General features: G+C 41.7%; 1 protein-coding gene across 1 annotated transcript in view; it reads right to left on the bottom strand.

Annotated features, from left to right (window-relative positions):
• The window catches only part of TMEM45B (transmembrane protein 45B), a 39,284-nt gene extending 28,776 nt beyond the window's left edge, over window positions 1-10,508 (bottom strand). Inside the window, exon 1 of the mRNA XM_030331301.2 lies at window positions 10,459-10,508. The gene's annotated coding sequence lies outside the window, so the exon portion shown is untranslated. The remainder of the gene's footprint in view (window positions 1-10,458) is intronic.
• Between the last annotated feature and the right edge of the window lie 3,329 nt (window positions 10,509-13,837).

Here is a 13,837-nt window from a genome sequence, read left to right as displayed (position 1 = left end):
AAGTAATATAGCTAATGTATATAAAAGTTGTAAAGAATAACAGCTGTGTGGCATGACTCAGCTTAAGAAACAGAACATTACTAACATCTTTGGAGCTTCCTATTGACACATCCTTGATAGCTTCCCTGACTTCCCTCTTGAGAAGTAGCATCATTTTGAATTGTGTGTTTAGCAATCACTCACTTTTGTCTTGCTCTATACTACATACATTTAGTACATACATGATCTCCAAACAACATATAGTTTTGCAAATTTTTAAACTTTATACATATGTTCTCAAAATAGGTGGATCTTTTTCTCACCATCTCACCTAGTCCAGAGCCAAAATGCCTTCGATAATAGGTTTATTTATAGACAATTACAGTTTCTAATATTAAAATTATTTGGAAAGTCATTAATTATTGAATTAAATTACCACTTAAATGAAATTGTCTTTGGATAGAAAGGGATTTTGATGGTTTGTGTATTGCAATAAAACATTGTCAAAATCAGTTAAATTTCATGAAAAAACCTGGAAATACAATTGCTGTCTCCATTTAGTTCTGCTCCTTCACCTCCATCACACTAAAATTACATTCACGGGTGTCACCAAATCTCTTCATATTGCTTCATCAGTGGAAATCTTTAAAATATTATCTGAGTAGACCTCTCTTCTGTTCCTGCACTACTCTGTAGCTGACACCATCCCTTAGTCACTCATTTTTGGAATTATCTACTGCTCTTGGCTTTCAAGATACTATTCTCTCCTGGCTCCCTTCATCTGCTATAATCTTCTTTTTCTCCCTTAAATGGTCCTCTTCTTTTTCCTGTCTCTTAAACACGAGCAGACTTTGGTCCACTGTTCTATATAGCTTCTTCTGGCAAGAACTCATACATACCCATAGTTCCATTACCACCTGCACGCTGATGACTCTTTTCTCTAGCCTTGACCTTTGCCCTTAGTTTCAAACTCATATATCTAACAACTTGCTAAACCAACAGACACACAGAAACATGTAGATTCTTCTTAGACACCTCAAAGTCAACATGTCCCAAACTGAATTCGTCATCTTCTTTCCCCACCAGATTGGTAATGGCTTAACATCCAGTTACTTCTAAAGCCAGATTCCTAGGACTCATCTGAGACTCCCTTTTATCCCTCTCTCTGCCCTGCAGTGTCCCAATTCCCCAAGAGACTAAAATATTCTGCTTATTTTGGCTACCCAAATTTTCTGATGTTCTTTTTCCTTTCCAGTCCTACGATAGTTATCTCATTTAGGCTCTCATTGTCTTTTGCCTGGACGACTGCAGTGCCTCTAATCCTGCCATCCATAAATCCTTTTTCCACTCTGCTACCAGAGTCATCTGCCTAAAATGTAAATCTGACTACGCCACTATAGAATCTAAAATATTTCACTGACTAACCACCACCCAGATGTAGTCCATGCCCCTTTGCATTGCATATACCCAGAATGTGGCTCTTGGCCTGTCTCTCAAGCCTCATCTCCCATCTGTCCCCACCACAAACCTTACAGTGCTCATGCTATTCCCTCCACCTTGTGTGTCTTTTCCATTTTTTCTTCGCGTGACTTCCCTTTTCTCAGTTTTGAATAGGTGTGCCATATCTCCTCTAGAAAGCCTTCTGTGAACTTCCAGGCTAGGCTATGGCCCCACCTCTGTTCTAGCATAGTACATTACACATATCTTGATTTTTATCACTTAGCCTGTTATATTAAAATTACACATTTACATGTCTTACTCACTAGACCATAGGCTCCTCAAGAGCAGAGATCTTATCTACTTCGTGTTAAAGTTCCCATAAACTTTCCCATAAAGTTCCCATAAAGCTTGCCATATAATAACAGGTCTTGATCTGAACTGAACTAAATCAACCTAGCCATAATCCTGAATCATGAGGACACTAGCTCCTGAATCCAGTCATTTCTAAGGGTGCTGCTATCATTACATTTTCTTTTTTTTTTTTTAATTTTTTTTAACATTTATTTATTTTTGGGACAGAGAGAGACAGAGCATGAATGGGGGAGGGGCAGAGAGAGAGGGAGACACAGAATCGGAAGCAGGCTCCAGGCTCCAAGCCATCAGCCCAGAGCCTGACGCGGGGCTTGAACTCACGGACCATGAGATCGTGACCTGAGCTGAAGTCGGATGCTTAACTGACTGAGCCACCCAGGCGCCCCTATCATTACTTTTTCATATAATTTTTAGAGTGAGATGAGTCCTTGAGAGATCTTCTAGTCCTTAAGAGATCATGCCTCTCAGACTGGTGTACAGGTAAGCCCCAACAGTCAAAATATCTGAAATCACATGACCAACATGGTTACCATCATATAATTATCAATTTCACCTTAAGATTTTGGGGAAAATTATTTTCATGTTAAAACAGAGATGTGGGGCACCTGAGTGGCTCAGTCTGTTAAGCATCCAGCTCTTGATTTCAGCTCAAGAGCATAATCTCAAGGTTGTGAGATCAAACCCCACATGGGGCTCTGTGCTAATAGCATGGAGCCTGCTTGGGATTCTCTCTCTCCCTCTCTCTCTCTCTGTCCCTCCCCTGCTCATGCTCTCTTTCCAAAAACCACCACCAGTAGCAGCAGCAGCAGCAGCAGCAGCAACAACAACAACAACTAAAAAGATGTATTTGAAGGTAGCATAAATTTTTTTAGCATTAAGGGAGACTATAGCTTATGCCATGCTGTTTTCAGCCAAGCCTCCATGCCGTGAGAATACAAGTTCTATGGTGAGTGGTAGCATTTGAGAAACACTAATCTACAAGATCATTTGATCTTGTAGTTTAGTTCTTGTTCTCTGTAAAAATAAACAATCCCAGTGAGAAAAAAGCCTAGAAATTATCTCAAAAACAGCCAGAAGAGAGAGATTTTTCATCCTGGGTCTAGGTTAGTTTAAACAGGTGTCCACCTGATAGGCAGGATAGGTCTTCTGAAATTAGTACATCAGTGTGCTTTGTGCAAAATATACCAGAAGACAAATGACGGTAGGGGAGAAGAGACAGAAAAAAAATGTTAGAATGGAACAAAGAGAAAGTCTGGGTCAAAGTGGGGGCCAGATCAAAGAGAGTGGAAGGAAGCAAAGGACAGTACAAGAGTGGCATGGAACAAGAGAGAAAAAAACATCCAAATAGAACTGTGATTAAAAATGGTGCCAGATGTAGGGTGTTTGGTGATAACCCAAGAAATTATTACATCTTCAGTAAGATGATACAGGGAGTTGTCACTCCTGGAAATTCTACCTGAAGTCCTGGTAGAAGATCTTCCCAGTCTTTTTTCCAACAGCTGTTCTACACACCAAATTTGAGAAGGAGGTATCATCTTCCAGAAAAAAAATGGCATAAAAAGATGCAAAGGAAACAGAGGAAACATCAAGGGGACAAGTAGGAAGGGTTAATTTAAAATGGGTAATGGAGTCAATTTATCTAGGGCCTCTTATGTATCAGGCATGGTTCTAAGTGATGGCGAAACAGAGACAACAGGGCTGGGCCCAGTCTTCAAGGGCTTTGCTGTCTTCTTTAAAGGTGCCTGAGAAGGAAGAGCCAACAGTACAAAATCTGGTATCTAATGCCTAGGCTTTCTGATGAAGATGTCTTTGAAAGCTAAGTCAGGAATCATTCCTGTGACACATATTATCTGGTGCCTTTTTGTGATCTAAAACTTTCCCAGCAAAGAAAAAGTGCTGACCCTGCCCTAAGTTTTGGGTATCACATGTCAGGCTAAGCAAAGAAAGAAAATAGTATGGATTTGCAGAGTGACCTTCAAGGGCAGAAATTCTCTCCCAAATTCTGTAACTAAGACATTCTTTGGAGGTATTAGGAAAATATTTTCTCAATATAACCTCTTAAAGAGAAATAAGCTAACTATAATTTTCCATCTTAATTAAATATTCTTCTAAGTGTCATTATTAAGATTAAGACAAATATTGGCATGATATGGAGCTTCTCCAAAGGCCCTAACTTATTCTGGATTAAGTATTTCTCCGCCGGTGGGTAATAAATGTTTCGCAAATGGTTATTCCAAAACAATTTGTTGTACTTGTGCTTACAAGACTCTTATTACACTAAAATCTCAGGCCTTTTTATTTTTACTTATTTATTTTTTAAGTAAGCTCTATGCCCAGTGTGGGGCTTGAACTCACAACCTCAAGATCAAGAGTCACATGCTTTACCAACCGAGACAGTCAGGTGCCCCAGAGCGTCTTGCTTTTTAATAGAAAAGAACTCACTCTCCGTGGAAGACTGCTGATTGTCTCCCTGCTGCTGACAAAAGACACACAGAGGAACACAGGGGTACACAGAGGCAGCCACTTCAAAGGGGGGGGCAGAGTCAAGAACTAAATTCTAAATGTTTGGATCCTAAACTACCACTTACCCACTCAAAACAAGAACCTTTCCTATTAAATGGATTACATAATAAATAAATCAAACTTACTAATGGTCTTTTCTCAAACAGGAATAAATGGCTAGAGATGGGGTCTTCCTGATGAGAAACTGATTAGACTAGAAAGCTGCTAGAGACACAATGATGAGCCATCAAAAAAGCCTGCTCTGGATAATCGCCCTACAATGAAGCTCACAATCTGCAAGCCACACTCACAGACTACACATTTTGGCATTTTTGGTACACCATTCTTAAACACGGACAGTTGAATAAAGCTTCTGCCATAAAAGGCAGAACAGAAACAACAGAAAAAAAAGGGGCCTTTGAAAATATACAGACACCATTTGGGATACTCTCAAAATTAGAAAAAAATCAGAGCTAATATTCTCAGGGAAATAGGAAAAGATACTGCATCCATAAAATAGGAGCAGGATGCTATAAAAATTTCTTGAAAGCCGCCTCACCCCACCCAAATAAAAGTCCTTGGGAATTAGAAATATGATGATAGAAATGTAAAAATTTAATATAAGGGTGGGAATATTTATTAGAACTAAAAGATTAGAGTTTTTTTTAAAAGTAGAAAAGATAAAAAACCAAGAGGGAAGATTCGAGAGATCCAGCATCTAAGTAATTTAATGTAAGTTGCAGAAAGAACAGAGGAAATTATGCGACAGAAGAAAACTGAAGAATATGATTTTTAGATTGAAGAGTCCTTTAAAGTATCCAAAACAATGACTGGGGGGACAAAAACCCAAACTAGTATGAACTAACAACATTGTGAAATATCAGAACATGAGGACTAAATAAAAGAAAACCCTACAAACTTCCAGACAGCAAAAAAAAAATGCATGGGATCAGAAATCATAATGGCATCAGCTTCTCAACTGAGCGATAAGAAGGGAGAAGAAAACGGAGGAATGCCTTCAACATTCTGAGGGGAAATTAATTCCAACTGATAACCTATATCCAGCCAAACCATCAATCAAATATGATGGAAGAAAAACGACATCATAAATGTACAAAGACTCAAAAAGCCAGGTCCTGGGGGGCCTGAATCTTCTATAATTTGGGGAGCCCTCTTTAAGAAAAAAATAATAAAATTACCAACACAAAATTGGGTGTGAACGTGAATATTTATTTAGATTGAGAAGAGAAATCACAACAAATGGGAACCTTGGAGATTCATGGCTCTTTCTTCTAAAATCTTTTTAGAAAATGTGCCCCAAATGCTTCCTGATGGCGACCTGGCTTTTCCTCTCCACTTGTCAACTTTCAACAGTTTGCAGCCCTCACAGAGGCCTGCAAATGTGAACTTCAGCAGCTCCTGGATAAATTTGCCTCTGTCTCCACGTGGCTTTTCTCAGGAAGCCATGCTCCAGCAAGACCAAGGAGTGAGAGGGCACAGAATCCAAGAAACAGGAATCCGGTACAATTGACAAGGTGGTAGCAAAGGAAGCTCCCCGTGCAACAAGGAGCTCAGAATAACCAGTCTCAGAGAATAGGGGGCTGGGCAGGGATGCTTCCAAGAAAAGCATATCAAACTGACTACTTACTTGATGCTTAACTCTCTACTGAGAGGAATTTTACCATCCTGTCAAAGTTTGAGTCAGAATTGTAATGAGTACTCAAAAAACCTAAGCAACTGAAGAAGAGGTAGCAATTACTAACTCCAGGTATAGAGAAAGGTTGTACAAGAAAGGAAGTGTAGAAATCATGGTGTATCACATAGCTGGAAAAAGTCATAATAATGTAAACACTAAACATTGCTATATCAAAAAAAATAGGCTATAACTATATTAGGACCTTGCAAGAAAGGGAAACAAATATGAAAAAGAATAATGAGGGTATAAGAGAGCTACATCCTTATCCTCCCTGGTAGGATGTCAATAGATACTATCCAGAACTGGGAAAAGAATGAGAAATAGCCAGTATTAGCATGTTACTTGGGAATATGGTGGTAAGTATGAGAAAAACATAGATGAGAGACTGAAAGTCATTGCCTCTAGGGAGGTAGCTGTGTAGACTCAGTAAAAGCCTTGTAGAACTTGTGACTTTTAAGACTCTCCATTTATTTGTGTTGACCAAAATTTAGAAACAGCCTCAAGAGGGATGAGACAGAAAGCCTTTGGAAATAAAACGAAGGTGCCTCTGATAAACTAGCCCCAATGCAATGTTTTTCAAATTATGAACCTGTGACCACCTGTGTTCAAATTATCTGGAGTGCCAGCTTATCATTCAGATTTATAGACTCATTCCAGACCTAAATAATCAGCATTTCTTGGGGGTGGACCTCGGAATCAATAATTTTAAAAAGTTCCCCTACATCCACTGCATTATCTATTGCTTTTTTAATAAACCAAAAAACAACAGGTAAAAATAAAATAAAAATAAAAATAAAAAAATAAAAATAAAACAACAACAACCCATATAGAAACAAAGAGTCAATGACTCATAAAACATATTATGGCAGATGCTGCTAGTTGCTTACCCTATATCTATTTTCCCCTTCTTCCTTAACAGACTCCCTATTTTGTTATATTGGCAACATGGCTGACTAAAACACTAGATTTGCTCAGGTTTTCCTATAATTAGGAGTGGTTATGTGACAGAGTTCTTATATCAATGAGGTATAAGCAGTCTATTGGGTGGAACTTTCAAGAGTGATATTATTATAAAAACAAGGACAGATTCAGCTGGTACATGCCTTCTGCCCTTCCTTCTGCCCTTCTTTCTGGTAAGCCCTCTCTGACACAAAGAGGTGCCTGTCTCTCAGTGAGGACAAAAGATGCATGCTAAGGATGGTGGTGCAGGAAGACAGAGGAATCTGGCCCAATCCTCAGCTTCTCACCCCCAGGCATCCAGCTATTTGAGAAAAACAAACTCCTCACTTACTAAGTTATTGTAGTAGGGTTTTCCGTTACTTGTAGCTGAATGAAGTCCTAATGACATCTCATCCTTGTTCAAACGTTTGTTTGGTAAGTATTGAACGCATTTTATTGAGTGCCCACTACGGGCACTGTGCTCAGAAAAACACAATGGGCCAGACCAAAAGGCTTTTTCTCTCACGGACTGTGGAATCCAGTTAGAGTAGGAGAATCTACGGATATTTGAGTCCAGGATTCAGGGAGGCTATAGTTTGCTGTCACAGACCCAAAACTGAACCACTTGACTTATGTATCTAGGAAATCCTCGAGGGACCACATGCTGGAAACAGCAGTAGTCTGAACACTGGGAAGCCTAGGTTTTAGCTGCAGTTCTTCAGCCAAGTAGGTTTGGGTACTTGCTTAATTTTTCCTGAATCCCATTTTGTTCTCAGAAGAAACAAAAAGATTGGGCATGATAAATATTTCAGGCTATCCGCAGCTCTAAAATATTTTTGCAGTTACGATGAACAAAGATGGGCATGAAAGATACCAAACAAGAATGTTCCTAAATTTAGATTCTAAGAGTTCATAGTCAGAGAGTATGGTAAGTAAATGTTCAGGAAAAACAAATCACAGACAACTCCTCACCCCCAAATTACACAAGCAAACAAAAGAGCTCCCCTGTAGGGAGCTGAGGTATTACGGAAGAAGTTCTGGCTTAAGGTTGGCTTTGCCACTTAACAGCTGGATAACCTCAGGCCAGATACTCAGTATTTCTGTTTCAGTTTCCTCAATTATGAAATAAGCTATTACTATTTCCTCACAGTGCTGCTTATGGAAATCGCCTTGTACTCTAAAGCTGCCGTGGTATCAATAATGGTTTATGATATCTAAATTCCACAGGGAAATACATGAGTGTACTTTGGTATCTTCAGCTTAAATTCTTCATCACAGAAGGCTGATAGATCTTTTGAGTTTCAGGGAGCCTGGGTGGCTCAGTTGGTTGAGCGTCTGACTCTTGACAGCGAGGAGCGTGCCTGGAATTCTCTTTCTCTGCCCCTCCCCTTCTCCTGCTCTCTCTCTCAAAATAAATAAATAAACTAAAAAAAAAAAAATCTTTTGAGTTTCTTTGTCCCTTCAGTAGTGCACCTTGTGACCCATTTTATTTTCACACAGAGAACAGACAAGAGAAACAAAAACAGCTAAAATTCAAATAATCTCTGTTTATTTCTAGCCCCCCAGTAAAGGTTTGGGGGAGAAGACTGTTTAATTAAAAGGGAAGCTGAGTCCAAATGACGTGTGGGGATTCTAGTACTTACTTGTAGCCTCTAATTGTTCCTATTGGATATTGCATAGTATTGTACATGATCTAGTTTTTGTTTCATGACCTGTCCATAGAAACAAATACAGATTTGAAATCTGTCTCATACATGCCCATTAGTTGATGACAGAGTGGTGACTTCTATTCTCTTACTGACAATTATAAAAAGTTTTGCAATAACAGGAAATTTGGCTATGGAATAGGCTCTACATGTGGTAAAACTGCCCTTACCCACTTTCAACAAACAAATGCATTTGAAGGAAAGAGATAATCCTTTAATTATAACCAACATAAGCAATTTCTGTACTTTGACCATTTAAACATGGCAGCCGATGTTAACTTGAAGGTGGTAAGGAGACAAGAGAGAAGTCTTTCTTTCTCTTTACTCCTTGTCTCCCCCAGCCCTTGCCAAATCCTATCTCAAAGTTCCATTTGCTAAGATTAGGCAAGAGACACACCAAGGACATACTGGGGAACATTCCAAACAGAATCACTGGTGTCAACGCGAGCTTTGATAGTCTCACTTGGGCCATCACAACCAATTCCAGAACCCACAGAATACATGAAATAAGTACGTGGTGATACTGTGCCTCCCATGGAACAAGTGAGAAGATATCAAAGTCCTTTAAAAGGAAAGTGAATGCTTGGCTTTCCTAATACCAGAACCATTAGTGCACAGCCAGAAATAATGCCTCCCTTCTGCTTATGTCAGGCACTCTCCCTTGGAAAATCAGAGAACCATATTCAATAAAGCTTTCGTATCAATTGCATGGCTTTCTCAGAAACTCTAGGAACAGAGGGTAGCTACATCCTTATTGAGCCCATGAACTCTCAGTCCATGAAGAACTATGTTGGACTCTCAGAGTGTATGAGGAGTCTCTCCTACGTGGTTTAACATGGACAAACCCCGGATTGTATTGAACAGGTTGCACATCTGGCCAAAGAGTACATGTTTCTTAGGAATGATAAGCCGTACTACCTATTAAAGTGAATGTAAAGACACAGATGAAATTCTTATGCCACTTTATGAGTCAAACAGGGCGGTGAGTAGGGCAATGAGGCAAATGGTCAGGGATGGGGAGGAACATGGCACTCACTGAGGGAAATGGCAGAAGACGTGAAGGAAATGGTCACTTCTGTGACTCTTAGAAGAGGTAGCTGGCTAAAACTTTGAAAGGCTGAAATGCAAATCTTTCTTATATCTAGGGCTAGATTACGTTTCTAGAGGTTATCCTTCTGCACCCAGGCAGGGTCCCCTAAAACTATTTTTAGGTCCAGTGTAAACCTCCCCAACCCCTGCTAATCTTACCTCTTTGCACCTGACATCCGTTTCTACCCACTGAAGTATTAGTGGGAGCTAAATCATGACCCAGGAAACTTTATCAGTCAATCCCCTCTTATTAAATTCTAGGCTTCCTGGTTTAAGGAAGTATCTGGTTGGCGGTGTTTGTGGAGTGGCGCTAAAAGGACAGACAGTAGGAGGTAAGTGCCCACGGCGGTGTGGAGCTGGAGAGGAGCGGTCATGGGCCGGGTGTCCCCGGATCCTCGGGTCCTCGGGGGTGGGGTGGGGGGGAGAGGGGCGTTGGTGGAATGGAGGGCAGGGGCTTCGCCCTCCGAAGCTCCGCTCGCCTGGCCACACGGTCGACCTGACTGGCTGGGACGCAGCAGTTTTCATCCTAGGGCCGCCGGCGACCCGACCCAGGTGCGCACGGCTCCCGGGCAGTCCAGCTCCTCCCCCTGCCCTGCCGGAGCCCGCTCCCCCCGCCGAATCCCCTCCCGTTCCGGGCGCCCCCCTGCCCTGTCCGAGCCCCCTCCCCATCGGAGGCCCCCTCCCCTGGCCCGGCGTCCGCGGAGTCCGAGCCCCCGGCCCGTGGCGGCGTCTCACCTGCGCGGAGCGCCTCCGTCCTGCGCCGACTGCGGCCGCCACCCAGCAGGTGCGAGCGCCCGGCCCGGCCCGGCCCAGCAGCGCGACTGCCTGCCCTCCCCACCGCAGACTGACCGCCTCCCCCCGCCGGTGCAGAACGTGCGGAGCCTCCCGGCTCTAAGCCCGAACTTCCCTCCACGCCCCCCGACACTCCCGCCGGGGCCCAAGACACGCCCTAAGGTGTGCTCCAACAGGGGCGGGGTCCTGGGCACCCAGGGCGAACTGCGACTAACCGTGACCTCCTATGATGCAAAGCAATTACAGAAACCTGGGAGGCGGCGAGGACTGTGGCGAAGAGGCTGTCGCAAGGAAGACTGTTTACCGAGCGACGCAATCGGTGAACACACCGACGAACTAGTCACCGATCTCCCTCCAGCAAAGGCAGGCACTGGTGTCCCATCCTGGACGAGAGTCCAGTTCTCTGGTTTAAGCTCGGGGTCACATGAGTTCATTCATTCATCCGACAGGTCTGCCGCCTGTTACACCCGCGCAGTTCTAGGTGCTAGAGAAAGAGCTGCGAAGGAGACAAAGCCCTTGCTGGAAGGGGCTCCCTTCCTGCTAAGAAATGCACGCCTTTCTTGCAGTAGCCTGTGATCTCGGTGCCCCCATCTGTAAGGTAAGGGGTTGGCCTAGTTTCCTACCCTAGCTCGTAATCCCCTGTGGAAGTGAAAAACTTCTCCCTTAGCAAGATCTACGGCTCCATCTCAGACCTACTGATCAGAATCTCCGGAGGAAGTCGTCAGAGGGACCGGTTAAAAGTTACTTAGGTGACCAGAGGAAGTCAGGGCTGAGAATCGCCCCTCTGGATCTCTAAGATGCCTTCCAGCTGATCCCATTGTTGATAGTCCTGGAAACCAAGAAAGTCTTCATGGAAAAGATGCTGCATGTGGGTTTTAAAGAAAGGCAGAGGATACACCCTAGCAGGGCGGCAGGGGATAGGATCCCAAGGGCAGCTTCTCTTGATCAAGTAGTCTTTCTTTTTTGTGAAGTCAAAAGAGACTTTTGAGAATAAGGCATCAACTTGAGCAAATCCTTCCTCTATAGAACAGAGTGAATGAGGCCTGGTGGAAGAGATAATGGCAGAGAGGCACTGCTATCACTTAAAAGGCTAATGGAACCACACGCCTCAGATGGATAGCGCGCCAGTTCCTGGAGCTGGAGGACCACCTCTTTTGTTTCCCATCAACTTGGGAATTTACTTAACTACTAGGTCTCATCTGGCACTTGTGCACATCCATTGTTTTTGAAATGGCTGAGAGGGTGGAGTCCTGGATGCCTGTTAGTTACCCTGGGGAACACCTTTCCCTGTCACCAGATTCCTGCAATGGTCAGGCTTTCTTTTTAGTGATCGTGTCCTCTAAGGCCATGATGATGAAACAGATGCGTGACTCCTCAGTAGTAGTTACTGGTGGGGTAGATGCTTCTTAACATTGAAAAATTGGAACTAAGAAAATTGTATCTGTTTCAAATTATAATATCCAAGTGCGAGGACAAACTAGTTCTTACAAAGTAAGTTTGTCTTTAACTTGGTCTATAAAAAGAACATAAATCAAATAGCTTAAATCAAACAGGTAACAAAAGATAAATTACTAATATATCAACAACCATAAGTTAATACAAGAACAGCTACCAATTATGATAAAACCATTAAAGATAACAATGAAACAGGTTAATGTCTAGAAACAGATCCAATTATATGTGGGTCTTGATAAACACAAAGATGGTTTTTAATTCAATGGGAAATGGCTTATTTTTATAAACATTGCTGACATAATTGACGATTCTTTTGGAAGATCTTATCATAGACTTGCTCATTATCCAATCTCCCCTTAGTCATCATAGTCCCAAGTGGGCAAATGGCCACCCAGAATGAGTACTATTTTTCCCAGCCTCCCTTTTAGCTAGGATGGATTATGTGACTAAGTTCAGGACAATAGGTTGCAAGCAGAAGTAGTATAGGCAACTATTCGCCTGAAACGAAGGGAACACACCCATCTTCTCCCTGCTCCTGTCCTGCTGACTGGAACATGGAGATGGCAGTCAGCCATCTTGTACCATGAAAATGAACTGTGGAGTGAGGGATAAAAGGAGGCTGGATTCTTGGATTACCTCACACAGTAGTCTCCATACCAGTCCTGCAATGCCCATCTCTAGATGATTATGTGAAAGATACATAAAACTGTATCCGGTATAAGTCACAGCTATCGGAGTTTTTTGTCACATGCAACCAAATTCATAACCTAACAAACACAGACCATCTTTCCTCATGCTTTAGACCATGAATAAACAAAAATTGAAGATGGATTAAAGATCTCAATATACTATTTACTTTGCCCAGTAATTGCAATTTGGAGACTCCATTGTATGGAACTGATATATCATAAGAACCTTAAGGATTCGGACTGCAGAATTATATATTATTTATATTATATATTATTATATATATTATTTATAATAGCAAATGTTTGTCAGTGTGGGAGTAGTTAAATATGGTATAGCATGTCCGTTATATGACATAGTGTGCAGTTACTAAAAAGGCTGAATTAGATTTATATTTATTGACCAGGAAAATAGTCATGGGGTATTGTTATAGTTAAAAAGTTTGCAGAGAGGTAAGGGATTTTTTTTTCTTTCTTTCTTTCTTTCTTTCTTTCTTTCTTTCTTTCTTTCTTTCTTTCTTTCTTTCTTTCTTTCTTTTGTGGTAAAATATACATAACATAACAATTCCATTTTAGGAGGTGCCTGGGTGGCTCAGTTGGTTAAGTATCTGACTTTGACTCAGGTCATGATTTTGCAGTTTGTGAATCTGAACCCTGCACTGGGCTCTGTGCTGACAGCTTGGAGCCTGCAGCCTGCATTGGATTCTGTGTCTCCGTCTCTCTCTGCCCCCCGCCCCCCCACTCATACTCTGTCTCTCTCTCTCAAAAATAAATAAACATTGAAAACAATTACCATTTTAACCATCTTAAATTGTGCACTGCAGTGGCATTAATGACATTCACATTAATGTGCAGTCATTACCACCATCTATCTCCAGAATTTTTTCATCATCCTGTACTGAAGTTTTATACCCATTAAATAACTATCCATTCCCTGATCCTTCAGCCCTGGGTAACCACTTTTCTAGATTCTGACTCTGAGATTGACTACTCGAGTTTTCTTGTTTAATTGAAATCATACAGTATCTGTCTTCCTATGTCTAGCTTATTTCAGTTAGCCTAATGTCTTCAAGGTTCATCCATGTTGTAGCATGTATCAATTTCTTTCCCTTTAAGGCAGGAATATACACTACATACATTACATGTAATATGCTACATTTTGTTGATGTATTTATCTGTTG

The sequence above is a fragment of the Lynx canadensis genome, chromosome D1, assembly GCF_007474595.2.
Source record: "Lynx canadensis isolate LIC74 chromosome D1, mLynCan4.pri.v2, whole genome shotgun sequence".
In the NCBI taxonomy this organism is placed as follows: domain Eukaryota; kingdom Metazoa; phylum Chordata; class Mammalia; order Carnivora; family Felidae; genus Lynx; species Lynx canadensis.
This window is presented reverse-complemented; position numbering and strand designations above follow the sequence as displayed.